Source organism: Papio anubis, chromosome 11, assembly GCF_008728515.1.
Source record: "Papio anubis isolate 15944 chromosome 11, Panubis1.0, whole genome shotgun sequence".
NCBI lineage: Eukaryota > Metazoa > Chordata > Mammalia > Primates > Cercopithecidae > Papio > Papio anubis.
In genome coordinates this window covers 43,205,539-43,232,822 of record NC_044986.1, presented here as the reverse complement: position 1 = coordinate 43,232,822, position 27,284 = coordinate 43,205,539, and the positions used below count along the sequence as shown (strand labels likewise).

Sequence of the window (27,284 nt, the reverse complement as noted above, 5' to 3'; positions counted from 1 at the left end):
TAATGTTTCTGGTTATATCCTCATTCTCATTTCAAACATTACATATGTATAACTTCTCTTCCTCATTTGCATTGCCAGGATTTTGGCTATTTATGAGACTTTTCAAAAAGCCCATTTATGGCTTCATTTATACTTCTGCTTTTATCGTTGTTTATATCTATTTCTATTTTCCTTAGCTTAATTTTTAATTTTTCTAGATTCTTGAATAGAATACATGCTTTTTTTTTTATTCGTTCTTGTTAATAATAAAACCATTTGCAGCTAATCATTTTGCTCTGAGTATAACATGGTTATACTGGGTTATTCTTATTTGCATAAACATTATTTTAATGACATCAAAATATTCTATGGTTATAAAAGACTATAAGCATGCTTAACTATTCTCATTATAGTTTAGTTTATAGGTTAGTTTCATCTTTGCTAATAGGTTATAGGTTAGTTCCATCTTTGCTAATTATAAATAACTCTGTATATCATTTTATTAAAAAATACTTTTTCTTGATATAATAGGTATGTATTCATTTCAAATTTTTATGAAAATTTCATAAAGCTAAAGATTCATTTTCTACTAAAGAATCTAGAATATATCTCTTAATCAGTGTTCTTCATTCTTTTCTGGAGTCATATTATACCATTTTTTTCATAGCACTGTACTATATTTTCATTAATTGCCAAAGAAAATATTACCATCTGCTTAGCATCAATGACTTATGACACTAATTGTGCTAGATGAGATAGTTAAACAGGATCTACTGTTAATACTTTTTTGTTCATTGCCCTAGATGGTCTAGGATTTCATTTTATTGGAGAAAATCTCCTGTCATCTTTGCAAATTATGTTAATTTTATTGATGGGTTGGTAAAAGGTATTCTGGACACCATGTATCGTTTTGTAGGCAAAGAATTTGACTGTCCTTCATAAAACCTTTGTGAAAAAGACAGTGAAATTGTTATGACAAGAATTGGACAAAAATAAGAATCCACTGGCAACATCCAACATTGGAGGGTGTAATTTAAAAAGTTGAGACCTTCCAGGAACAGTGCTAGAAATTTTATGTATGCTGGTCAGTACCTATGCCTATGACTAATCATAGGACTTTGCATGGAAATAACCAAAAACATAGGTACTAAAACTATTTCTTCCTCCTCTCAGCAGTAGCTTGAGGTTCATTTTGAATCTACACAAATTGTTCTGTAATAATGGCTAATATCAAAACTATGATCAAACTTAAGTCAGGCAGTATGCTAAACTTTGTACATGCAAAATCTCATTTAATCCTCAAGATGACACTACCATTTTGATTTCATCAATGTGATACACTAAACAAATGAATAAACTACTCCTACTACAAATGCTTACAAATTCTGAATAAAGTAAAAAAGAATCTTTTAAAATACATTACTAAGGCAGCTAGAAAAGTGTAAAATCCCCAGACATGAGGAACCAAAAGAGTGGTAAGCACACAAGTTGATGCTTCAATGGCCAGGATGGCATGAGTGGTGTGTAGAAGAGTATAGAACTCAGGAGATCTTTAATTGCTAGGGTGTTGGACATTAATATCTATGCAGAGAAATTAAACCTATGTGAGGTCAGGAATGGGGATGTAAATCCCAGTATAAAGACAGGACCCTTAAAGTGCTACCCCCTCAGAAAATGAGGAGCTAGATAAAATATGTCTATATGTCTTCGGATGCCACCAATAATATTTTCTTTATTTTGGGTTCTGGGTAAGTAAAAAAAAAAATTACTATATGAAATCAAAACCTCAAGCTTAAATAATCTGAGATTTAGAGTCCAATTTACAGTGTTCATGAGTGATGAGAATCCAAGCTGACTTCACTGAAGTATGTGGCAGAGGAAAATGAAAAACTGCCCTGAACCAATGTCATATGAAATTCCTACAAGATAAAAAAAATGACATACAAGAACTTCTTAATCAAAAATTACAAAATGTGCTAGAAAACAGTTATCAGACAGAATAAATCAGATTAGTAGAGAACCTAGAGGACAGATAATAATCTGAACAAACTTAAAAAATAATTTAAATGGCTAAAGAGATAAAAGAAAAAAATGAAAATCAAAGAATAAGGAATAACAAAAAATAGAAAGTCTAAGAAACAAAAGAACTTATAGAAATGAAATAACTATTTATTGAGATTTTAAATCCAGTAGACTGGAAAAAACAACAAATTCTACATAGTCAGTGGGAGAATCAAGTAACAAAATAGAGCTGAGGAAATAACCCAAGATACAGCACTGAGTCATAAAGTGATAGAAATGTAAAATAGGCTAAAATATACGCGGAACAAAAGGAGAAGATTCGACATGTGTCTTATTAGGAGTATGAGGAAAGGAAGATATGGGAGACCAATATTCAAAAAGGTAAGGTCTGTGAAACTTCCCAAGTTAGTAAAATACATGTAGCATAAGATTGCATAAGCACAAGTCCTGAGCAAAATAAAAAAAAAAAAAAATACATGTATATTTATCACAGAAAAATAGCAGAATATCAGACATTGGAAATAAAAACATAAAAGGAGAAAAAAGAGAAAAAACAGATTACCCTGCAAAGGAGTAATTAAAGTTATACCAAGGTTTTCAAGAGCAACATGGAGACCAGAAAAGAGATGAAGAAACTGAGGCATAGAAAAGTCACACATGGTCCTTAAAGACAGGTAGCCAGCATGTTGCAGAGTCAGATTTTAAGTAAGGTGATCTGACTCCAAAGCCCACATTCTTCAATACCACAGAATGCTTTTCTGGATAACATTCTGGACAGTTGTCTTTGACTCACCTTTACTTAAAAAAAAAGAAAAGAAAATGAAAAACATCTTTCTCTCAGTAAGTCAAAATCTGAAATGGTTAGAAAAACCATGTGTGTGCCTTTTTGCAATCTGAAATTAATCTAACTAATATCAATATGGTTTACAAAAATTTAAAAATTGGATTTGGAGGGCAGCTCATGAGCATAGTAGATCGTGGATTTCTGCAATTGGTGGAAATTAAACTATATTTAGACATGTCTGAAGGTGAAACAGTCGACAATGTCATCCAAGTGGAAGCATGTGGGTGAGTTTTAATGCATAAAAATATTTCCAATTTTTAATCAGCTATACCATATGTAGTAATTGGAGAAATCTTAGTCAAAGGGTCTCAATTTCCCACGTCACCTCTAAAGCATATAACCTTGTGTATACATGAGCTAGGCAACAGATCTTTAATTTAATAAATGTTATATATATATTTTAAATCTCACTAATAGAAGTATTTTTAAAATTGAATAGATTTTTTCTTTTTTGCAGATTGTTAACTAGGTCTGTAAATAATTCCCCAAGGGAGGGACCAATGAGAATATGAGTTGAAATAAATATTTGACCTTCCACAGTGAATTATTTGAAGGACAATACATGCTCATATACATAAATTCCTTGAGCAACACAAGTCCTGAGAAAAATTATAAATCATATCATAGCTCAAAAAGGGTAAAAAGCATCAATCTTTAAAGTATTTCTACATGTACCTGTATCAACCAGTGATCCATGGTACAAAAGACAAAAGTACTATCAGTTTATCACAGGAGTCCCAGAAAATTGCTGTTCTGAAATTAATATTTTATCTTTTAAATTAACAGTAACTATTAAATGTGTGACAAGAGAATGGTCAAAGGACTGCAATGGATTCTGTAGTCTAATAATAAACTAAAATTACTTTCATGTAACACTGCAAGCTCATTTTTTAATAAATGAGAGGCCTACGGGGAGGTGAGTGGTATAGCTGGAGCTTAAAAGACTGAGTTTAAATCCTTCCTGTCCTATCACCTTGGGGAAGTTACTTAAGCCTCTGTTCTTTCATGTGGATAAAAGAGATAATAGTACTTTCAGGCTTGTGGTGAGGATTAAACAGGCTAAGGTATATAGTAAGTACCGTACAACTGGGAGTCATTTTTATCTCCAATTAAATTGTGCCATCATTTAAAGCTGCTATGCCATCAAGGAAAGCCTATACTAGGAGCTTTCTAAGAACTTGTGGGTTCTGGTGCTGTCATGAAAGGCAAACACCCACACATACCTGAATTATGTATGGTACCTGGATACCCTAAAGAGGCAACCACAGGCATTGGCTCATTTTGATCTGGAATTCCCCACTCCCACCTCTTACAGGCACTAGAAATTGGCCCTAAAGAAGATGCAACCTTCACAACAGAGGAGATGCATTCTGCCCATCATGGTCATGACAGGTATACTGCGTCATTAGACAGATATTGCTTAGCAACCGATACTCACATTACAAAAGGGGGCGGGGGTTAAGTAAATGAGATGGGAATAGGTTGGGATAGAGTGTCAATCTATTCTACTCCATTTTGTGACTTGGGCAGATGGGACAGGGGCCCCCCAGGAAAAGAACTCAAGGATTAGCCCAGTTCAGCCTTTGATATTTCTCATGCTATTAGGAAAAAATCCTCAACCTTTGTCAACTGTCTCTAATAGGCTAGTGACATGGTCTATTAAGGCACATCAAAACAAATTCTGACATCTTTTTCCAACCACATTCCCACCCCTCTCCCTTTAGGAAATGAACAAACTGGAATGAGGGCAGCTAATACTTGTCTTCTCCCCTGAGTCAGTCATAGAAACCCATTTCCTGTAATAGATCTCTTGTCTCCAAGAGCTTCTGTTCATTCAGTATGAAGTTATTGGGCACTCACCATACTATATTAACAGGTCCTGTTTGTTGAGTGTTCACTGTGAATTCAGGCACAGCATTAAGTGCTTTTATAAATGTATCATATTGTTCAAGATTCCCACCAACGTTGTAACGTGTATGTTTTCCATCTCACATGGAAGGAATTGAGGCACAGAGTTTTTAAGCAACTATACCAACAGGCAATATAAAGCATGGTCTAACTCCATTATCTCACCACTATTCTAAGCCTGGAAAAGCATGGAGCCCAGTAAGAGAGATGTGCATGTATACAACTCACAACAAAATTAATAGACGAGTGCTCCAAAGAAAGTACATAAGCACTGCTCCTTTTCAAAATATATGAGTCCTTCATATTGACGTTAGCTAATGACACTTGGTAATGTACCAACGCATTCATACTGTGCATGAGGCATGGATATTGTCAACAGATTTATAACAATGCTGCATGAGAATCTATCTGAGCCTTGACAGCATCTAGAACCTTAGGCCTTTGGTCATGACAGTGTTTTCACCTGTATTACAAAGGAATGCTTAGTCAAGCCTGAGAAAACAATGAGCCAGGTGAAGACAACCTGCAGGACATAAGCAAATACTCACAGAACCTGCCTCAGCCTGAGATAAGTAATGAATGGAAATGCTCCTCCCTAGCAGGTAGCCCATAGAGCAAGGTTAACAGAGCACTTGGTAAACCCCAAGACTTAAGATTCCTGGGTTAAGGGATTTTACAAGGATCATATTGTAAAGTCCTGACAGGCTCCCTCACTTTGTTGGCTTTGATGGGTCAGTAGGCAATAAAGGTTTACTCTGAGATCTGATGATTTTGGCCACAGGATGAAAGAACAGCCTTGAGTCTCTACCCTAAATTGATATGCAGTCTGAGTCACTGAGATATATGTATGCTTCCTCCACCCCAGCCTCTGGACTGAAAAAGAAGGATTACTCATTTATGGAACAATAAATAAAGGGAGCTGATAGCCACAGAGAAAGAAAGGGCAAGGGCAAGAATTTAGAAAACTGACCATGAACAGGCATAGACATGAAATTGGAGGGTCTCTTTTAAAGCTCAGGTCCCCTGCAACTTCAACTAGCAAACTCTGATTTTTAGTCTTCTGACCCAAGTTAGAATTAAGTTAGAAGATGTCACTCACATCTTGATTCCTTCAGAGAAATATTCACCTCTATTACAGCATTTCATGCCACATTGTAATATTGCCTCTCTTGTCGGATTAAGACCTCCATAGGGCAGTGAATGTGTGATGTGTATCTTAATAGCCACAGCTTCCCACACATGGGAGGCAGCAATGCATAACAGAATACAGGGCCTCAGAGTTGCACCCACCTGGAGGGGACACCCCTCAAAAATGAAAGGACCACATAGCCCAAAATGAAGGAGATGCGAGATTGAGGAGTGCACCCCCTGAAATTTACCTCTTGAGTCAGATCCCAGGGTCACAACTGCCAATTGCAAGTACACAGATGAGAGTGAATTAACTGGATAACACCCCACACCTAATTTATATGCAAATCCTATCTGGTCTACCTTCAGAACACATTTTGAACCTAACCACTTCTTACCGCCTCAGTCTACCATCATGTCGAATCTGGTCTATGGTAACCTCCTAATGCATCTGTCTACCTCCACTGCCTCCCACCCTCAGTTTGTCATTAACACAGCTGCCAAAGAGAATCTTGTAAAAACAGAGGATATCATGTCCCAGTTCAAAACTCTCCACTGAATTTCCATCACACTTAAAATGAAATACAAAGCATTTACCATCATCTAAGAAGTCTTATATGATGATACCAACTTCTCCCAGACACCACTCCTATTTCATTTCTTCCTACTCTTGCCTTCCCTGACACCAGCCTGTCAGAATGGCCTTCCTGCTATCCCTTGAGCACGTTTTGTATGTTTCTACCTCAGGGCCTTTGCACTGCCTGTTTCTTCTGACATTTTCACTCTAGATAACTATAAGACTCACTGCACATATTATTCAACTTTAGGCTCAAATACTACCTGTTTTGAGAGGTCTCTCCTATGCTCACCATCTAAAATAGTAACCCTATTATTCATCAGCCTCATATCCTGCTTTGTTTATCCTCAGAGGGATTACACTATCTAAATGATGTTATTTCTTTCTTTCTTTGATAATTTTCTGTCTCCTATACTAGAATAAGATACATGAGAGCAGGGACATTGTCTTTGTTCATTGCTCTATCCTCAAGGCCTGAAACTAAGTCACTATGCAACAGACTTTTGTTAAATAATTTGTCTTAAGAATAGCATGTTAGGCCGGGCATGGTGGCTCACGCGTGTAATTCCAGCATTTTGGCAGGCCAAGACAGGTGGATCACCTGAGGTCAAGAGTTCAAGATCAGCCTGGCCAACATGGTGAAACCCTGTTTCTACAAAAAATACAAAAATTAGCCAGGCGCGGTCGCTCATGCCTGTAGTCCCAGATACTCAGGAGTCTGAGGCAGGAGAATCATTTGAACCTAGGAGGTGGAGGTTGCAGTGAGCCAAGATTGCACCACTGCACTCTAGCCAGTAATAGAAGGAGACTTTGTCTCAATAAAAAAGAATAGCATGGGCCGGGCGCGGTGGCTCAAGCCTGTAATCCCAGCACTTTGGGAGGCCGAGACGGGCGGATCACGAGGTCAGGAGATCGAGACCATCCTGGCTAACACGGCGAAACCCCGTCTCTACTAAAAAATACAAATAAAACTAGCCGGGCGAGGTGGCGGGCGCCTGTAGTCCCAGCTACTCGGGAGGCTGAGGCAGGAGAATGGCGTAAACCCGGGAGGCGGAGCTTGCAGTGAGCTGAGATCCGGCCACTGCACTCTAGCCTGGGCGACAGAGCGAGACTCCGTCTCCAAAAAAAAAAAAAAAAAAAAAAAAGAATAGCATGTTAAATGGGCCACAAGATCACAGGCTTCAGAATTTCAAGTGCACCTTGAAGTCAAAAAGTCAGTGAACAAGCCCACAAGAGGAACTCAGGTAAATATCTGTGAGCCCCAGTCTTCCGCTCCACAGTCAAATTGCATAGGACATTCTTACACCAAGCTTAGCATCGTATTCCACTGGACAACGATGGCTTAAGGAACGAGCACAGGAATTAACCTGAGAACACTTGGGCATAAGCCCTGATCAGACGGTCACCAGTACAACTTAGGCAAGTTAGCTAAACCCCTCTCAGCCTTAATTTCCTGATCTATAAAAATGAGGATAATGATAATAAGTACCTTTCAGGACTGTGCGAAACAGTTTTAATGAGCTAATACATAGGAAATGGCCCAGAACATTATTGAAGTTCAGTAAATGTTAGATTAATGTGAATGTGGTCTCACCTGTTCACAGGCAGGGATGTCTCTAAGGTGACCATTCAAGGGATCCAGGCATTGAATGCCCTCTGCCAGTTCAAAAGTCATCTCCAAAGGCTCTTGGCCCTTCTTAGTTCCAAAGTCGAAGAGATCCTGAAAAGCATATATAGAACTAACTATAAAGAACAGGACCTTGTTTTATAAGTTACTATACCTAACATAAGCTGGTGAGTATGCTTTGTGAGCTAGCTGGTTGTAACTTTTGTCTCTAATCATTAAAAAGTCAGCTCTAAACCCTGATGTTTTGTCTTGTGAAAACACAAGAAGGCAACAGAAGTTACCAAGCCAGGATTTCTAAGCCTCTTTTACTCCAGGTCTTTCCCATTATGGTAACAAAGGTCTACAGAAAGGGTGGCAAATGCATGAGAAGTGAAGCTGCCATGCCCTCCCAAGCGTGTGGAAGACACTACAAATTCACATGGCCCGTTTCCAGTGAGCCCCGACATGACCTCGACAAAGTGTTCCTGGCAGGCACTGACAATGAATTTCAGTTGAAGCACATGAAAAAAATCCATTTCCTATCCCTAAGGATTGCTGAGAAGGAAGAACAACAAATCTCACATGAACCCCTCACTCTGCACGCCAGTGTGCTCAACCCAAAGCCTAAAGAAGATAAATTACTCACTTTTTCCCTTTTCGATCCCCCCCCTTCCCTCGACTCTGACCTGTCCTGAGCTCCATCATGCTTTGGCTATTTGGAAACTGACCCCATGTATTCAGTGCCACCAGCTGGCTAATTAAATAGAAGTGTCTGTCTATAGCATTCTCCATGAAACATATTAATGAAAACGTTCTATTTTGTGTTCTTTCCTTCTCCTAAAAGAAAGTACAACGTAATTCCCTTATGATAAAAATGTATTTCACAATTCAAGATGACTGTTCACAAGGCAGAGCTATTATCTCATAGATGAAGAGACTTGGGTTCAGAGAGGTTAAGTGACTTGCTACATGTCACTCAGCTAAATGACAAAGCTTGGCTAAAAGTCAAGTTCTCTAAATTTCAGTTGAGAATATGTTCGGCTCCACCAGTAAGCCTGTTCAGTAAGCCCCGAACAGCTAAGATGGCTCCAACCCAGATCAATTAATATCATTGTTGACAGTATATCTCACTAAACATTGGGACAGAGACAAACTGAACATTTTCTGCAGAAGGCATGACATTCTTGACAACAAAAATATGTGAACATAGGCTTCATACTTGCTTTTTGAGTTTTGTTTTGTTGTTGCTATTGCAATCAACTTACTGCATCCCATAATAAAGAACTCAGGAAAAACAGGAAGGATTCTGGTAAGAAAGGAAAAAGAGAACTCAAAAGGAAAATGAATGAACAGCAAAAAAAAAAAAAAGGAGAAATATATTATTTTAATTGAAGATATGCTTTAGACACATGATGGAAATGTTGTCTAGAAAACCAGGAGCTCCTGTAAACGTAGATGACGCCAAAATGTAAGTTGTTAAGAACAGAGGTCTGATGCAAGAGTGCCTGGGTTTTATCTCTGTATCTACCACTTCCAGAAGGTTAGTTAACCTCTCTAAGGTTAATTTCCTCTCTCTGTAAAGAAAAGATAGTAATTGTACAATTTCACAGGGGTTTTTGGTACATGCAAGACAATGTATATAAAGTCCTAAGTATAACATCTAAAGTTATTTCAAACACTAAGCTATTATTGTTACTAATATTATCATTTGCACTAGATAGAATTCATATGAGGGCTGTTTTCCCTATTATGCCTCTTCTCTTTGACCTTGTGCAAATCACTTATCTTTATTGAGCTCCAGTTTCATCTTCTATAGACAGACACAATAACAGCAGCCCTACCTACTTTACAAATTCCTTAGAAGGATCAAATGCAATAAAATAGTACAGAGTGTTTTGTAAACAGCACATCACCATTCTTTAATCACAGTCTTTTCTAATTCTAACCAGGTCTCATATTAAAATATTAGTTGAGCAACTAAGGATTTCAAGGAGTGTCATGCTGAAATCATCCTTAGCCCTTAGCTGGATGACATGTGCATGTGTTTGTGTGAGAATGGGCTGTGTTTTAATATCCTTCACTTATACCTTTTTGTCTTCACTCACAGATATTGAGTACCCAGTATGTGCTAAGCACTTGAGTTACAATGAGGTCATATAGTAGACAAGGCAGTTTAAGGCCCTGTCTGTTGCATACTTAGGTAAGCAGTTGGAAGTTGCACGCAGGAAGCCAGAGTGCACGGCTGGAGGACTCAAGCTCATCTGGGAGGGGCAGGAAAGGAGATTGATAAAAATGACATTTGCGATGAAAGCTGAAGGAGGAGGAAGCATTAAAGATGCAAAGGGGAGGGAGTTTCAGCAGTGCGAAAAACTAGTACAGAGGGAGGCTCTGAAGGAAGAACAAATATGAAGCGTTCAAAGGACTAAAGAAGACCCATATGAATGGGATTTAGAATGGAGGGTGGAAAGAGCTCAGAGTTAAAGCTGGAGAGGTAGGCAAGGGTCAGCTCTGACAGACCAAGTCAAAGGTACTGACCTTTATTCTAAAAGCAATTTTTAAAATCCACAAGTTTAAAAATGAAAATTAGCAATTTGAAAAGATCACTGGCTAACACAAGGGGAGGAACAATGGGAGGGGCAAGCATGGATGCAGGAAATGGGCTACTGTACTGGTCCAAGCAGTGACAAGGACAGTTCCAGCAAGCACCGAGACAATGAGGATAGAGAGAAGTGGTCCGATTTAAGAAATACTCATGAGGAGACAGCACAGAACTTGGTGCTGGATAAGCTGCGAGGTAGGAGAGGGAGACGTCAAGGCCAGCTCCTCTGTTTCTGCTTTGAGCAACTGAGGAAACAATGGACTTTGTCTCTGGCAACAAGAATGTAGTAGACAATGAACATGTTTAGTTGACTTTGAAGCATCCAAGTGAATGTATCAAGCCAGCAGTGGAATAGACTTGTCCAGAATACGTAGAATTTTGAACCAAAGTGAGCTATATTTGCTTTTGGCTAAAATCTGTATAACTCAGGGAAAATGTTCTCTAATGAGGTACAGAGAAGAAATGACTAGCAGGAAATGGGCTTCTCTCCTGCTCAAAAGTCAGACACATTCAAGACAAGATCACTACTTTTAGTTCCCTCCCCTCCTCCATTCAAAAACTGTCACTGCTCTGATGATATCACCCTTCTCCCAAATGTATTTAAAGGCACACATGGGTGTTTATGAAGCTTTCAGATTCTCTTTACTGGTAGGGAACGTAGTTCCTTATCAGGACAACAAAGATTGACATTTGACAGACAGCAGGAAAAACAAGAATTAAAGCAGCGAGGCTTTCTAATTTGCTCTAAAATTATTGGTTTTTTCTTACAAGCAAGGCTGCCAGAGTTTGCAGTTGTTCAGAATTTGCAGCACCGAGAGAGTCTTCTGACTGCAGCACCATCTCAGAAGCTCTCCTTGCCCAGGCCAGCCTATGTCCACAGCTGCGTTTCTCGCGGCTTCTCAGCCAGCTCCTCTCACCCACCTCCTCTGAGCTAATCGCTCATGACCCCTGGGGGCCAGCTGGTGTACCAACAAGAAGCCTAGAAAAGCTTAGGTAAAAGAGTCTGTGGTTAATGCTTTCCTTATCACTAGTCCTTCAACTAAATACTCGTGTGTGATGTCAGGTTTTGCTTTTACTAGATCTGTATTTATTGACAATTTGCTAGAGTTTCCTTAACTGTAACCTGAAATAATGTCCCTTTCCTCCTAGGATTTTTTGGGAACTTAAACAAAATAACATATTCATCATAAACAATAGATGAATAAAAAGGAGATGCTTTTTTCTCCAAGTTAGAGTACTTTTTTTTTTTTTTTTTTTTTTTTTTTTTTTTTTTTTTTTTGAGACGGAGTCTTGCTCTGTCACCCAGGCTGGAGTGCTGTGGCCGGATCTCAGCTCACTGCAAGCTCCGCCTCCCAGGTTCCCTCCATTCTCCTGCCTCAGCCTCCGGAGTAGCTGGGACTACAGGCGCCCGCCACCTCGCCCGGCTAGTTTTTTTTTTTTTTGTATTTTTTAGTAGAGACGGGGTTTCACCGTGTTCGCCAGGATGGTCTCGATCTCCTGACCTCGTGATCCGCCCGTCTCGGCCTCCCAAAGTGCTGGGATTACAGGCTTGAGCCACCGCGCCCGGCCTAGAGTACTTTTTAAAGTTCATGGAACCATCTGAATCAGCATCACCTGGCAGGCTTATAGCAGATTCTCGGCCAGGCGTGGTGACTCACACCTGTAATACCAACATTTTGGGAGGCTAAGGTGGGTGGATCATTTGCAGTCAGGAGTTCGAGACCAGTCTGGCTAACATGGTGAAACCTTGCCTCTACTAAAACTACAAAAATTAGCCAGGTGTGGTGGCAGGTGCCTATAGACTTAGCTATATGGGAGGCTGAGGCAGGGGAATGACTGGAACCCGGGAGGTGGAGGTTGCAGTGAGGCGAGATCACGCCACTGCACTCCAGCTTGGGTGACAGAGCGAGACTCTGTCTCAAAAAAAAAATAACAAAAAAAAATCAGATTCTGGAAGCTCCTTCCACTCACATACAGAGCCCAGATTTGTACAGTGCAAGATAGAATCTTATTTCCCCTCAGCCTAAGGAGCCATTTCTGCCGGTGTATTGCAAACACTGAAAAACCTGGACACTTTTGATCTGAGATAAGCACTTCTCAACTTCAGCTTCAGATTAGATCCACCTGGGGAGCTTTGTAATGACACTGATGCTCAGGGCTTTAATGAGATGAATTAAATCAGAACTTCTGTGCATGGGGCCCAAGCATCAGTACTGTAAGAAGTACCAGGTGGTTCTGTAATACAGCCAGAGATGATAACCACTGGTTTCTATTTTGCTTATGAAGTGTATTAGTCCATTTTTATACTGCTATGAAGAAATACCCAAGACTGGGTAATTTATAAAGAAAATGAAGTTTAATGGACTCACATGGCTGGGGAGGCCTCACAATCATGGCAGAAGGTGAAGGAGGAGTAAAGGCACATCTGACATGGCAGCAGGCAAGACAGCATGTGCAGGGGAACTGACCTTTATAAAACCATCAGATCTCATGAGACTTATTCACTATCATGAGAACAGCACAGGAAAAACCCACCCCTATTATTCAATTACCTCCCATCACCCTCCCACGACATGTGGGAATTATGGGAGTTACAATTCAAGATGAGATTTGGGTGAAGACACAGCCAAACCATATCACTAAGCTACTTGAGAATTCTATCACTGCTTTAAAATTCCGTTAATATCTAGCTACTCCCCTTCTCTTTCACTGGCAGTCAGTCAGCCTTCTTCCATCTTGGATACCTATCTCCTTTTTAGTATTAGAAGCTTTACAACATAGAACAAGCTAATTGCTTCACCCAATATTTACCTATAAATAGCACTGCCCTATTGACATTCTCCTGCTTAGAAATCCTGAGTGCACTGAGGCCACTGTGAGACAGGGTTGGAGCTGGGAGATGGTCTTGACCCTCCAGCTTCAGGAGAGCAGGTAGAGTCTCCTCCACAGGCTGACCAGGTAGACATAGTGGCACTGAAAGAGTCTGGCAGGTAAAAGGGAGCTCATAACCTTCAGGATGACACCTGTGTTGAGGAATTGCCTAAAAACAGCTTCTGTAGCAACATACAAAACTCTGGCTTAGTATAGTTTGTCTTAATTAAACTTCAGTTGCAGCCTAATGAAATAAAATGGGATTTAAAAAGGTAAACTAACAGAAGATAATTGCTAGGGGGAAAACAAAGCTAAACTTTAGACAGCAGATGTTATTGGCACACGGAAAACCGAAACAGGCAAGTAGCCAGAGAAAACTTGAAATATGGAAACTCTAATGTGTGGTTCTCTGGCTAAAATCTTTCTCTCTACTAAATGGCAAATGTCATGGGCAGAAGGTGGAAGTAGGACTTTTCATTTCTATATAATCAAGCTTATAGTTTCCTTTCTTGGGCGTAGGGTTTGATAAGGATGGGAGAAGGCACAGACTTCCATGAACTTGGGGGAGGAGGTATAAAAGGAGAAGGATATGGAAGGCGTCTAAGGCATTACCAAGTGATAGTCTTGGGAAAAGAGTTTTCTGTTTTGCAACTCACCCTACAACAGGCATATTACAGCTCCCTTTGCCCCAGATCAAATCAGGAAAACTAGCTCTCAACATCAGTGAGAGAGAGTAATCAAGAATCTGAGAAGGATTCTCCATGCATCTTGAGACCCTTCTTTAGGCTGACCTGATTTTTTTTTTTTTTTAAACGGAGTCTCCCTGTGTCACCCAGACTGGAGTGCAGTGGCGTGATCACGGCTCACTGCAAGCTCCGCTTTCCGGTTCACGCCATTCTCCTGCCTCAGCCTCCCGAGTAGCTGGGACTATAGGCTCCCACCACCATGCCCGTCTAATTTTTTGTATTTTTTAGTAGAGATGGGGTTTCACCATGTTAGCCAGGATGGTCTCGATCTCCTGACCTCGTGATTCACCCACCTTGGCCTTAGGCTGACCTGATTTTTGATGTTTCCTCCTGGGGCCTCTCCTATCTCTTCTTCCCCTGTACCATGTCCTGCCCAACTAGAGACTATACTTCTTTTAACATCCACATGCCTCTGTTACATCTTCCCTGCTTGTGATGCCCAACTGTGTTGCAACTACAATTTATTTTCCTTTTCTGACAACATGGTCCAAACTTTATAGCCAATAATGAGCTTCAAAAACTTTGTAACTCAAAGAAACCATAAAACACAGCTCCACAAATTTCTCAGGTAAGATCCATGGTTGGCGAACTGATATATTCACTTTGCCCAGCAGGGATTTAATTTCTGATCCTCTCTTTTCCTGACTATGGAAAGAGCAAGACTACATGGCAGGAATGAGCCTCCAGAGAGGGCCTGGACAAACACTAGATGAATTAAAATATCACCTTGATTACAGTGTACATATGTCCTATTTCTTTTTTATTATATCTTTCTCTGTTCTAATAATATGTCCTGTTTATTTTAGGGAAGCCCAGTTCAGATAGTTTAAAAGGCATTAAATGGACATGTGGATCTTTATTTTTGGGGAAGAAACCTAAAAGGAAACTCTGTACCCTCATGAACAGCCAAAAAAAAACCATAACAGCCACTTATTACCTCATTTCATTTTATGTCTTTCTCTGTTCTAATAATATGTCCCGTTTATTTTAGGGAAGACCAGTCGAGATAGTTGGAGAAGAAGGCATTAAATGGACATGTGGATCTTTATTTTTGGGGGAAGAAACCTACGAGGAAACTCTGTACCCTCATGAACTGCCAAAAAGACGTAACAGCCATCTATTTTCTCATTTTCTTAGGTCCTAGGGGAAAACCCCAGTGGAAACCAACACAATAAAGGAATGGATAAAACTGTTTTGAAGAAATTTGAGTATGGGGAGAGGAATGGAGATTGCCCTGGGGAGGCCATAAATGGTGCCTCTCTGAATTTAATATGTGATGTCCAGAGGGACCTAAATGAAGCACAGATTCTAAAATAAATTGTTTGATGACACTTCAGAAACATGGAGGTTATGAGAAAGAAAATTTTGATTAAGACTCACCAGCCTGAATTCAGTAAAGAAATACTGTTCTTAATACCTGCTGTAGCCTTTTAAGTTGTCTTTTTATTCGCATGACAATGAGTCAGGGCAATACACTCATATTTTTCAAAAACCTTTCGACATAGTTTAACTTCTGGAGATAATAGCCAAAGCAAATGTCACAGAATAAAGGATAAAAAAGCTTTATGTAGAAAAGTCCTAGGTCTGGGAGATTAAAGAGAGCCCCAGGTAACTCCAGGGCTCATGGAATGTGGATGGCTGATTCTGTTTCTAATGAGGCCAGGAGGAAGATCACATTCAAGCCCTTAGAGGAAAAATTTCTATCTCTGAGAAGATACCTCTAATTCCACCCGAACTTTCTTAAAAATGTGTTGCTTTGGTCATAGAGCATAGAGAAGGATGAAAGAAGGTGCAAAGAGAGTTTAAGACCATGTCTGTTCCTAAAGTAGTGACTAACCAGACCTATTGTCAGATCTGCACTCCAGATGTGTTACCCCAGCCAGCCATTTCCAATTGCTTCCTTCCTGCAAATTCTAGGAAAGTCTTATTCAAACATTATCTCTTGTAAAAACAGGTGATAAATAAAGGCAGCTAGAGCTTGGGGAGCACTCTATCTTGAAGAGCTCATCTATCAAGTTCTCTCTAATTCCCCTCCTTCCTTGCTTCTTCCTCTGCAGAAGACTCTCCTTCTACCACCTGACATGACACCTCTGGAGGTAAATGCCAAGTCCTTGATGAGACTCAAGGCCCTGTCCCCCTAACTTCCCATCCATAGGCATGGACCTTTATGAGTTGTTTACTACTTAAGCCAGATCATGATCTACTTTGTGATTGGTCTGGAGTTAGACCCCTGACCCAAGCTGAATGAGTCATATATCCTCCCAAAATGATTGAGAAGTGCAAATTAAAGAGAGCTAGGTAGTCTCTGCTATGGCTTAGGTATTACATTAAAAATGAAGTCATTGAGAGACAATCATACCTCTCCATGTAAAGTAAGAGGTAGAGAAAGCTGAAGGGCAGAGAAAGAAGAATGAAAAATGTATCTGCAGAGAAACAGAGATGGAGAGAGTACCAACTGAATTGCTAATTCCTATTTTCTGTCCATTGTTGTCCATAAAACACCCCTGTATCTTTATATCTGAGTCCTCCCTTTGTTCAGGTTGGCTAGCATCGTTTCCTCCTTGAAATCACTCCCCTCGACTAAATGCAGTCCACTTTTCTCTCCTCTCTAATCTCTTCCCTCACTATGGATGCTTTTATCTCCCATGTCTTTCCAGTTCCCTGGTTCCCCATCTCCTATTCCCCAAAAATGCTGGCTTGGCAGTGTCCTGCCATTGGCTCTGGAAAGCTCTGGTATTTTATTATTATGAAGAGACTAAGCTAAGGGTAGAAGAATCTATTCATCTCCAAGTTGCCAGTGAACTCTGAGGCATCTTAGTTATTGGTGAGATGAGCTGAAGAATAAAAACAATTTTCAAGTGCCCTTAGGCAAAATATGTCTTCCCTACCAATTCTGCAATCTCTGAGAGGATCTGGAAGCCATAGGGATTGTAAGTTTCTAAAAGGCAACATACAAAGACTAAACTATGCTTTCTATACATCCTTTTCATTTTATGTGTTCTGGGAAGTGCTGGGTTTTTTTTTATGGGAGGCGGGGATTGGCCAGATTCTCAAGGCCCTACCTCTCTGAAATTCTTCTATATTATGACATGGTTTCCAGGATGCTTCTAGTTCCCCAGGGAAAAGAGCTGATCACCATGAATTACTAGAAAACTCCTAATTTCCAACTCCTCTCCAGGCTTTTGCATTATTTCATATATTCATTCCTTCATGTATTTAAAAAAATATGAACATGTACTATATCCCAGTCACTACCATATGTTACATTGATGCAATGAGCAGAATTGTCCAACAGCGACCTGGGGAACCAACTGAAACAAGATATTTTGCTTCCCCAGCAGATGGTGTTGTATCTGAACTTAATCTCTTTTGGAACAAGGGGCTTCCTTTCCCACAGAGGACGCTCTAACTTCCCAGGTGCCTCAAGTGCCTCAGGAACCGATCACCTGGCTTTTCCACGTAACTCCTTTAAACAGCTGACACTCAAATCCAGACTGCCTGCTAGCTAAATAATCTTATTATCCCCATATTGAGGAAGCTGCTTTCTAAAAAGAGAAAGCAATAATGGGAAGGGCTCCTCTACTGGAACAGAGAAAAGTATCGTGGAGTTGGTAGAGCTTAATTTGGATGAGATTTTCAAGGAATGATTGGTTAATGAGGGAAAGACAAACTGTTACCTGATGGATGTAAAGGGCCTTCCAGGCATGTGGAGAACTGAGAGAAGGACAGTTTAGACACAGGGCATAGCACAGGTGATATCCCTAGAAAATAAGGGGCTTATGGACTAAAGGAGTTCAACAGAGGCCAGTGTGGCTGAAGCAGGGTAGAGTGGGGAGAATGTGGTTTGAGATGAGAATATAAAAGTACTAACCACAGCTAGCCACTATTCAAAGTCCACAAACCATTCTGGTTTAGTCTCTGGCATGAAAGAGAGTCTAGGTTTCATAAGAATCCCAAGACTAGAGTTGAAAGCAGAGCTATCACTGTTTTTCAGCTTGCTAGTCCACGAGCATACTTTCACTAAGCAGTCTCCTATAGTGGGAGTACTCCCTCCTCCACATATTTTCTCGCATTTAGATGGGTTCAAGAACCCATCCCTCCCACTGCCATGGTACTTGCATATCAAACTTGCAACCAGAATGATGATGATAATGCTGTGGATGCTGGTGATTATAACCATTAATAACCAGCATTCATTGATCTACTATGTGTCAGGATCTAGGTGAAATTTTTCATACTTTATATGATTTAATCTTCATGAGCATATATACTTGTCACAAAGCAGAGTTAGGGGTATGAGAGAGTATCTCTGAGACAGAGTGGTTATAAAAGGTCATGTTTTTTCCCAGTACATTTGTCATAGTGACATGATAAATTGGGTGCCAAAACATTTTTCCATTGCAGAATCATTGTTTTAGAAATAAATACAGGAATGTTTAGGCATGTCCTTGGACTGGACTTGGGAATACATGGTTCACAAAACAAACACACTTCTTCCCAGCATTCTTCAAACAAGAATCCCAAAATCTGGCAACTGAAAGAACATTTATGATGAAATAATTGGAACTCTCTTAAAGGGAAAGTCTTGCGGTCCTCAAGTCTGGAAGGCAGAGCAAAACTGGTTGTATTTTCTTCCATATAAGGAGTATGAAGAAGAGAGGTCCACTTCTTTAAAAACTTTTGATCTTGCTCTAGTCCAATCTATTTTCTACACTGCAGCCAGGACTTTTGTTCTGAAACAAAAATACAAGTTTTTAAAAATTATCTTGCTAAATTTATCTATAAAAATAAAATTATTCTCTCCATCTTCAATGCTTTCTTCATTCCCAGATGTTGAATTAGTGCAGCTTTGAACCCCTGGAGAATGCTCTTCTCAAAGCACACCCCAGGCATCTTCTGGTGCCCATGATGCCCCCCAGAACTTCACTAACTGCCTTGGCCATACTCCTAGACAGACCTCAGAATGATCTTGACTGTCATCTCTATCCTCTCCTTAACCTTGGATTGGCCTTATGTGGTGATTCCCACCTGTACCCCCATTGTATCTAGGAAGTAACTAGCTTGCGTTGGATTTTACAGGCTCATAGGTGGAAGCCTCAAGGCAAGCCTTGTCTCAGATGAGACTTCAGACTGTGGACTTTTGAGTTAATGCTGAAATGAGTTAAGACTTTGGGGGATTATTGGGAAGGCATGATTGGTTTTGAAATACGAGGACATGAGATTTGGGAGGGGCCAGGGGCAGAATGATATGGTTTGGTTGTCTCCCCACCAATATCTCATCTTGAATTCCCACGCGTTGTGGGAGGGACCTGGTGGGAGGTAATTGAATCATGGGAGCAGGTCTTTCCCATGCTGTCCTTGTGACAGTGAGTCTCATAAGATCTGATGGTTTTAAAAAGGAGAGTTCCCCTGCACAAGCTATCTTCTCTTGTCTGCCACCATGTGAGGTGTGCCTTTCACCTTCCACCATGATTGTGAGGCCTCCCCAGCCACGTGGAACTGTAAGTCCATTAAACCTCTTTCTTTTGTAAATTGCCCAGTCTCAGGTATGTCTTTATCAGCAGTATGAAAACGGACAAATACAGTCTATATACAAGCTGCCAAATTAGTAATGTGCAACAAAAATTCCACATTCAGCTTCCTCCAGTATCAGGTTCTTTCTCTCACCTGGATATAGGATAACCTTAACTTCTCTCCTAAGTTATCTTGTAAGTCTTTGAGCTTTTGAGGAAGAAAATACCCTCCACTTGCACATAAATCATTTGAGTGTTTAATGAATTTGATTATGTCTTAAGGAACAGGAGCAATGTAATTGATACTCCAAAAGATTATTTTCCTAGTAGTTCATTGCTTGTTTTTAAATTCAGGAATGACCAATGTCCAGATAATTTTGAAAAAATAAGGAAAAGGAAAGGAAGCTAACATTTATTGTGTAACTTCTTTTGGACATATGCACACTCTACTAGGTATGTTAGTTATACGGTTTAACTCCTAAGTCCAAACTGTACACACTGTAGATATTCTACAGAGGAGCATAAAACTCTCTGGGTCCTCACCATGGAGGTTTCCTTTAATACAGTCTTCTGCAGTAAGTTTCCTGGGGGTATGTCTTATATTTCTAATATTAGACATATATAAGTAGATACTAAATATTTCTTAAATTGATGTTTTTCTGACTGTAAAAGTAATATATAAATGTAGAAAATACCATAGGATTATATAGCTTAAAATTGATAATTTCCTCAAAATTACTCTTCACCCCACAAGATAAACACTGTTAACAGCAGGGTAAACTAATTCTTAACTTGCATACCAGTCCCCGATACTTTCTGCTCTTACAGAACTCTTGCTTTCCCTTCCCCTTTCTTGGCTCACACTTTGTTATCACACCTCTACCTATAGTGGGTATCCACCCTTTGTGTCTGTCTAGAACCATCATTTTCCTCAGATAACATTCTTCTCTCATGTAAATCATGCATTCTTGACATGGACTGCCAACCACAGAACTCTGTTTCCCTAAGCACAGCAAACGGGCTGAATTAGTCGTTTGGCTATCTCTGGGCACACCACCATGGCCATGACAATGGAGGACCATGGCTGGACAGACTCATGTCACAATTTAGAACATCCACAAGAATGTTCCTGGCCAAAAGCCCAGTTCTCACAAAATAGGAAGTGGTCTATTCATCAGACTTGCATGGATCTCAGTGAAGGCCAAATTTAAACCATCTCACACCAGTTCCAATTGGAATCTATTTATTACTTAAAGTCTCCTAAGAAACAGATGGCAGATATCCTCCTCAGCCACTATCCATATATCCCAGTCTGACAGAACTGATACCTGGAGTTGAAGACAGATCTGTTGCTTTGCAATACTCTGATTTATTTCTGATGACGATACGGCATTTATCTACCACAGGCAATGAAAAGGAGAATTTCACTTCTTTTGCAGTCTCATGCTAACTCTTTGGTGCTCTGGGTAGATGACTGTGGTCAATTGCCTCCAAGAGAAAATGTCTGTTGCCTCAGTCACTAATTCCAAAGACTAATGTTGACATTCTATTCTGAGGCATCCTCATCTCATATAAGAACATATCCTTGTTTGGGGGCAAAAAATCAAATGTGCAAGAAATAAAGCAATATAAATGACCCTAAGCAACAGCATTTCCAATGACATATTTTATTACTAATAACTTCAAAATATATCTTCCATCCTAGAAAAAAAAAAAAAACCCATTCCATTACTTCCCCCAAATAACTGTTATTTATAAAGTGAGGCTAGGATGTCATAAAATTAGCATTTACAGCTGGATGAAATCTTAAAAGATAAGACTCTGGCTCAGAGCCCCACCCATAAAGTGCCAAGCTAGCATTGTTCAAATGTTCTCTACTTCCTAGGAAGCAGATTCATGCATAATTGCATAGGGCTGAAAGACATGGCCTATACAGTATGGGGTGAGTTTCTGCAGCAAATTTCTTCCTTATTCCTGGAATTGTTCTCCCAAATTTCTCAGCTTTGAATGTTCTCAGAATTTATTTGACAGTGGCAGAGAAGAAAATAGACTTCATAGAATAATAGTGAGTGAAGAGTCTTTGACTTCAATTCACCAAGACTGACTTAATCAAAAACAGAAAAAAAATGAGATGTAAAAGTAAAGGTATCTGGTTTGAATATTATTGAGGTATTCCTATGTGTCTGGCACCTAGGAAGTGCTCAGAAAACTAGCTGTTATGAGGATTCAATAATAAAACATGTATAACTGCTGGACACATATGTCTGACAGGTACAAAAGGCTCAGCAAACATTAGTTCCCTAATATCCCATCACCACTACTCCATTTATGCTCCTCCCTTTTCTTCTTCCTAGAATTCTGTCTCCTCTGTCATTTCTGCTAGTCAAACTCCTATGGCTCTTTAAGGATTAACTTAGATAAAACTTCCTTCAAGAACACCCTCTCAAGCAAACTACTCATAGTATCTCCTTCCTATACATTGGTACATTTCTGGCACCTTTTTTAAATAAAATTTATCATCTTCCCAGTGTATTATAAGTTCATTGGAAATTTTAAAAGCCAGTTGTATTCCTACTCAAGACATCTAACATCATATGTGCCAGAGCCAGAATTCAGACTCAGGTATGTCTAATTCTTGAACTTTACTTTTCCATATTATGCTGCCTTTCATATTATGAAGGTACAACCCAAAGAAAAGAGTAGCTCAGTTTATTCATCCTTCTCTCCACCTTAGATGTGGAGAGAAAAGCATACCTTATCTCTCTTCCAGTTTCTCTTCCTTCATTTCCTTCTGAGTACACTAAGAGAAGGCACCCCTACTGAGCCTGAAATTAGAAGTCAAATACTGCTTTGCCTTGTCTCTCATCCCATTCCTCTCAGTGACAGTTTAATGGCATGCTGTTAATAAGTCACAGACAGATTCCTGCGGTCAACAATGGAATACCTATTTTTAATCAGAGGAACAAGGTTAAGTAAGATGTTTTAACCATCAAGCCTACTGTATTAGTCAGGGTTCTCCAGAGGGACAGAACTAATAGGAGATAGATAGATGGATAGATGGATGGATGGATGGATGGATGGATGGATGGATGGATGGATGGATGGATAGATAGTTAGGGGGGTTTATTAAGTATTAACATACGTGATCACAGGGTCCCAAAAATAGGTTGTCTGCAAGTTTGAGGAGCTAGGAGGGCCAGTCCAAGTCTCAAGTTTAACTCAGTTTAACTCCTAACTGAGTTTAACTCCTAACTCTTCTCCTAACTGAAGAACTTAGAGTCCAATGTTCGAGGGCAGGAAGCATCCAGCATGGGAGAAAGATGTAGTCTGGGAGGCCTGGGAGCTGCTTAGATGGTGCCCACCAGATTAAGAGCGAGTCTGCCTTCCCCAGCCCACTGACTCAAATGTTAATCTCCTTTGGCACCCTCAGTGACCACCCAGGATCAATATTTTGTATCCTTCAATCCAATCAAATTGACACTCAGTATTAACCATCACAAGCCCACCCCTTGTCAACTTGAATTCATACACATCTCCTGAGATCATATATAATTTTCAAATAAAGACAATAATAAGGTCATAATTATGCCTAACATAAAACAAGTATTCTTCATACAACTGGAAACGAACCAATCCCCAAACCAAATACTATTACATAAAGTTAACAATACTTAAATGCTGATGTGAAGTCAATAAATCTTATGTCACATAATATAGAAGAAATGAAACAAAATGAAAATATTTTCTTAGTAGAAGTGTATACATGCACAAACATGTTTTTAACAAAAGGAGGAGGTAATACTCATGACAATTACAGTCCTCATTTCTGCAGGTGGTCACGTGGTCAAAGCTGGTATTGATGACTACCTTCTTCTACTACCCATTCTGTATTCCCTTTGCCTTCAGCAAGCACCTCAGCAGGTCTTTTTTTTTTTTTTTTTTTTTTTTTTTTTTTTTTTCCTGATGGAACAACCCAAACTTTCATTCCTGAAGGGTCTGGGTCATTTGTAGTCTTGCCTGGATTGGGCTGTTGTAGTTTCCCATTGACCTTAATCAGAGGACATGGTAATACTAAGAGACACCCTAATGGATCTCTTGTATTCCATGAATACTCTTCCTTACCTCTGTTGTGGAGTAGCAGACTGATTTCATCTTACTAGTCCAGGTTGATCACCCCAGCCAACACTGTAACTCCCTTCTTAGCCTGTTGACTTAAAGGTAGGAGGAGCCCAAAGTGTCCAGGTGGCAATCCTAACTTCCAGTTTAATAGAATTGTGTGTCTCCTGGGGGCAGCATTTATCCCTCTATAACTAAGATCCTAGGCCAGCAGAACATAATACCACAGGAACAGGAGGCCAACATTTTTCTAGTGGATCACTAGGGGTGATGGTGACTGGTGCCACTTCCACTTCCACCCCTTCATTCCTGGACCCGTAAATCCTGGCTATGAGAGAAACAGTATCATATATTGAATGCTGATTCAGAGCAGACATGGCTTGCTGGAGAATTTTGCCCCAGCCCTGCAAAGTATTGTCACCTATTTGGCTTTGTAATGGTGACTTCAAAAGGCCATTCCACCATTCTATCCAGCGGCTTCAGGATGATGGGGAACATGGTAAGAACAGTAAATTCCATGAGCATGGGCCTGTTGCCGCATTTCTTTAGCCATTAAGTGAGTGCCTTGGTCAGAGGCAATGCTGTGTGGAATACCATGATGGTGGATAAGCCATTCCATGACTCCACAGATGGTAGTCATGGCAGAAGCATCACATGCAGGATAGGAAAACCAATATAGGGAGTAAGTGTATATTCCAGTGAGGACAAATCTCTGCCCTTTCCATGATAGGAGAAGTTCAATATAATCAACCTGCCACCAGATAGCTGGCTGATCATCCTCAGGAATAGTGCCATATTGAGGGCTCATTGTTGGTTTCTGCTGCTGGCAAATGGGCACTCAGCAGTGGCTGTACCCAGTTATGACTTGGTGAGTGAAAGTCCATGTTGCTGAGCCTATGCATAACCTCCATCCCTGCCACCATGGCCACTTGTTCATGGGCCCATTGGGCAAGGACAGAGGTGGCTGGGGAAAGAGGCTGAGTGGTGTCCACAGAATGGGTCATCCTATCCACTTAATTATTAAAATCCTCCTTGGGTGAGGTCACCTGTTGGTGAGAATTCACATGCTCAAATATCTTCACAGCTTTTGACTATTCAGAGAAGTCCATACTCTGAGTCCATACCTCTTCCCCAAATTTCTTTATCACCAATTTTCCAATCATGCTTCTTCCAAGTCCCTGATCATCCAGCCAAACCATTGGCTACAGCCCTTGAATCAGTATATAATCGCACATCTGCCCATTTCTCCTTCCATGCAAAGTGCACAACAAGGTGCACTGCTTGAAGTTCTGCTCACTAGAAAGATTTCCCTTCACTGCTCTCCTTCAGAGATGTCCTAGAAAGGAGCTGTAGTGCTACAGCTGTCCACTTTTGGTGGTGCCTGCATATCGTGCAGAACCATCTGTGAACCAGGGCCTAGTCCTCTCTTCCTCTGTCAGCAGATCGTAGGGAACTCCCCATGAGGCCATTGGTACAGGCTGAAGAGAAGGCAGGGTGGCAGGAGTAAAGACCATAGGCATTTGGGCCGCTTCCTCATGTAACTTACCTGTGCCTTCAAGACCTGCTCAAACCTGATCACATATACCACTTCCATTTCATAATGCAGTGCTGCTGTGCATAACCCACTTTATGGCTAGATGGGATAGAAAGCACCCCATCCATGATAGGCAGTTCAGGTCACATGGTAACTTGATGACCCATAGTTAAATGTTCAGTTTCCACCAAAGCCCAGTAACAGGTCAAGAGCCCTCTCTCAAAAGGAGAGTAGTTATCTGCAGAAGATGGCAGGGCCTTGCTCCAAAATCCTAGAGGTCTCCACTATGATTCACCTATGGGGGCCTGCCAAAGTCTCCAAACAGCATCCCTATCTGCCACTAATGCCTCAAGCACCATTGGATCTGCTGGGTCATATGGCCCAGTGGCAGAGCAGCTTACATAGCAGCTTGGACCTGTTACAGAGCCTTCTCATGTTCTGGACCGCACTCAAAACTGGTAGCCTTTTGGGTCACTCAATAAATGTGCCAGAGTAACATAACCAAATGAAGAATGTGTTGCCTCCAAAATCCAAAAAGGCCCACTAGATGTTCTGCCTCTTTCTTGGTTGTAGGAGGGGCCAAATGCAGCAACGTAGCCTTCACCTTAGAAAGAATATCTCGACAGGCCCCACACAACAAGACCCCTAGAAATTTTACTGAGGTAGAAGTTCCCTGAATTTTAGTCAGATTTATTTACCATCCTCTGGCATACAAATGTCTCACCAATAAGTCCAGTGTGTTTGCTACTTCTTCTTCACTGGATCCAATCAGCATAATGTCATCAATGTAATGGACCAGTGTGATATCTTGCAGAAGTGAAAGGCAATCAAGGTCTCTCCGAAGAAGACTATGACACAAAACCAGAGAGTTGATATACCCCTGATGTAGGACAGTAAAGGTATATTGCTGGCCTGGGCAGCTGAAGGCAAATTGCTTCTGGTAGGCCTTGTGGACAGGAATGGAGAAAAAGGCATTTGCCAAATCAATGGCTGCATACCAGGTACCAGGAGATGTGTCAATTTGCTCAAGAAATGAAACCACATCTGGTACAGCAGCTGTAATTGGAGTCACCACTTGGTTACACTTATGATAACCCACTGTCGTTCTCCAAGATCCATCTGTCTTCTGCACAAGCCAAATGGGAGAGTTGAAAAGGGATGTGGTGGGAATCACCACCCATGCACCTTTCAAGTCCTTGATGATGGCACTAATTTCCACAATCCCTCTAGGGATGTGATGTTGTTTTTGATTTACTATTTTCCTAGATGGGTAATGGTATAATGGCTTCCATTTGGCCTTTCCCTCCATAATAGGCCTCACCTTATCAGTCAGGGAGCCAACATGGGGGTTCTGCCAGCTGCCAGGTGTGTCTATGCTAATTATGCATTCTGGCACTGGGGAAATGACCACAGGATGAGTCCAGGGACCCACTGACCCACTGTAAGTTAGACCTGAGCTAAAACTCAATAAATCACCTGATCTCCATAAGTCTCTACTTTAACTGGAGGACCAATATGATGTTTTGGGTTTCCTGGAATCAACGTTAGTTCAGAGCCAGTGTCCAGTAGTCTCCAAAATATCTGATCATTTCCCTTTCCCCAATGCACAGTTACCCTGGTAAAAGGCGGGAGGTCTCCTTAGAGAAGGACAGGAGAAAAATTCACTGCATGAATTGTTGGTAATGTAGTGGGGTCCTTCCTTAAGGTGACCTGCCTCCCCTTCATTCAAAGGGTTCTGGGTCTATAAACTGGCTCAAGTCTGGAAATTGAGGAGCCTTGATTCTCTGTTTTTATAATTCAAATTAGTCTTTTGTCCATTCAACCTAGAAGTTTTCTGCTTA

At 40.5% G+C, this 27,284-nt stretch overlaps 1 long non-coding RNA gene across 3 annotated transcripts in view; it reads left to right on the top strand.

The window, feature by feature from the left end:
- The window catches only part of LOC103887644, a 107,499-nt gene extending 88,105 nt beyond the window's left edge, over positions 1–19,394 (top strand). For 2 of the 3 annotated variants that reach the window (XR_004176941.1, XR_001906507.3), the window contains one exon: positions 15,272–19,394. This is a non-coding gene — a long non-coding RNA (uncharacterized LOC103887644). The remainder of the gene's footprint in view (positions 1–15,271) is intronic. The other variant, XR_004176940.1, reaches the window with a different exon arrangement.
- Positions 19,395–27,284: the final 7,890 nt, after the last annotated feature.